This window comes from Sesamum indicum, linkage group LG9 (genome assembly GCF_000512975.1).
Source record: "Sesamum indicum cultivar Zhongzhi No. 13 linkage group LG9, S_indicum_v1.0, whole genome shotgun sequence".
NCBI lineage: Eukaryota > Viridiplantae > Streptophyta > Magnoliopsida > Lamiales > Pedaliaceae > Sesamum > Sesamum indicum.
Window position 1 is genome coordinate 3,637,304 of NC_026153.1, and position 2,814 is coordinate 3,640,117.

Below are 2,814 nucleotides of genomic sequence, written 5' to 3' on the forward strand. Positions count from 1 at the left end.
AAAAAAAAAAAAAAAAAAAAAAAAAAAAAAAATTTACATGAATTTTTTATTTATCCTCTCATTTAATGTTCTAATGTATATTTTTATACTTATAAGGGGATAAATATAATTATATATATGTAGTGAGGTTAAGATCTTCATATTTTTTCACATATAAGTACAAAATTATTACATGAGAACATTAAACGAGATGTAAAATTAAAAGTTTTACGCTTTTTTTTTTCGCTAATGTCAATATTTTTCTTGCAAATCTAATTGAAAGGGGCCGGCTGTAAACAATGAAATTTTGGAAAGGGCATTAGTATAATTTTAGAATTTTTTTGGAAAAAAAATATAATTTAAAATTTTCAGATGGGGTTTAAGTGTAATTAATCCTTTTATATAATATATAGTTAATTGGTAATGTAAAAGAAAAAAATTGTTTAAATTACTACTCAATTTTGAGTGGAATAGTCACGTGTGTCTTACTAACTGTTAGTGAAGTATTGATCCCACCGATAAGTTAAAATTCTAATCCTGCACTATAAGGTTATGAGTTCAAACCCCATCAATGTGTAGGATAATTATTCTACTTTAATTAATAATAATTGTTGATTAGATATAGTTATCTGATTTAAAGATTAGTACAAATATGATTGTTATAGTTTTCAATAATTTTTAGATATAGATATTTGATATTGATAATTACACTCAATTTTTTTACACAAAAAAATAATAGTTCATTACTTTTACTTTTTTAAAAAAATCTAAAAATTCAAGCACATGATCAAGGTAGCCCTGTTTTGGAGGATATTCGTACCCTACCTAGGAGAAAAAAAAAAAAAACAAATTGCAAAAATATTTTGAATTTTTGCATTTTAATCGAAATTAAATTTTTGGTAGTTTGTTATATTGTATTTGTGTTATGAGAATTATAAACTTGTATTATGTAATATTTATGTACATTTAGTTCAAGTTTTATGAGACTATTTTGAAGTATCCGATTATTGTTTGATTATTTTAAAAAATATGAGATCGATATTGCAAAAATTTCTATAATTGGGATTAAAATTGCAATTTAACATTGTGATCAATATTTAATTAGTTGGACGATTGTTAAGTTACGATACCAAAATTGATTATTACCATAAGCATGAGACTGATTCTTGAAAACATTATATATATATTATGAGAGTAAAATTGCAATTAAATACAAAAGAATTATGAAGAGTGCAGCACTTTTTGTACTTCAATGTTTCTTGTCAGTAAAGGGTGATTTGGAAAAATGAATTTGAATAGAGAAGAAATAGATTTAGAAATGGATTTTTTTTTAAAAAAAAATTGAAATGAATGATTTTGTTCTACTGATTTTTATGATTGGTATGCAGAGGAATAATAATAATAATAATAACAATAATAATAATAATAAAAAAAAAAAGTATTAAATTAATATTTTCTTGTAATCAACGATTCATATTCTTGGTGAATAGTAATAAACAATACAAATAGAAATAAATTAAGAAAATAATTAAAATAGTTTATGTAAGAAATATTATATTTTGGGTTAATTATACTGTAGCTAGTCTATTAGATGCTTCTATATAGTTAATTAATTATGTTACAAGTATTTATTATAGTAATTAAAAAATCATGTAATGTAATTTAAATCATAGAAAAAGTTATAGATTTATTATAACATACACTTAATTTATTTAGAGAATATAATTTTATATTAAATAAGTAATAGTATATAAAAAAGTAAAGATATATACATTTTACATTTTATTCCTATGATATATTCTAATAGTTTCTTTATATTCAAGAAGCATGAAATGATATTTAAAAAATCCTCAAAATATCGCTTCATGTCTAAAATGACCTGGGACCCGCATGCGTCATACTTATTGGGTCATACCGATGACCCCAATCATGTACGGACTTAATATGACCACACAATCGATTCTGTATCAACAGTCCGCGTGTAATATCAGTACAATTTGATCATACTTATAACAATGTCATTTATGTCTCAAGTACAACTTTGTTTATTTTCATTATTTCTTACAAATTTATTTATTCTCTATATAATTTTACTGACTTAAGTATTAAAATACTATAATAAAATCCTAACCCGATGTTGTTCACGTGCTCTATTTTACAGATTACGCAAGCGAATCCAGAAAATACAACAAATATTTTGTAACTCATGTTAAACAGATTAAATCCGTTGAATCAAGTCTAGTTCAGACATGCATGATGAAGAAACAAGACAAGTGATGTAACACGTTGGTTGTCCGGTAAAGAGAAGGCCATTTTTCTAAATAAACCCACATTTTGATTTGTCATGTCCGCATATAGACAAGTCTTTTAATAGTGTCGGTAGCCCACAGCTAGCACTGTTTCATGGACACAGATTGCCCATCTTAGACCATTATTTTGTTTTATTTTCTTCATTTATTTTGTGTAAATAAATCCCAATTACGATATAAAATTTTTATTATCGATGACTAATAATCATCAACAATTAATATTAAATATGTATAATTAATTAATAAATACCGTAAATTAATATTTACATATTGGTGAGAGTCGAATCCATATATTTTGGTCAAAAAGGTTCAATATTATCAACTAAGTTAGACATTATTGCCCATCACTACTAGTTGGAAAATAGACAAAAGAACATGGATCGATCCACCTACATCTGTTTTATAATTTAAATAATATTTAAAATAATAATAATATTATTATAACATTTTAAATATGAAAAGAAATGATGTTTTGGACAAACAACTAATAATTACAGAATTTATATGCATATATTTTAGTTCTTGA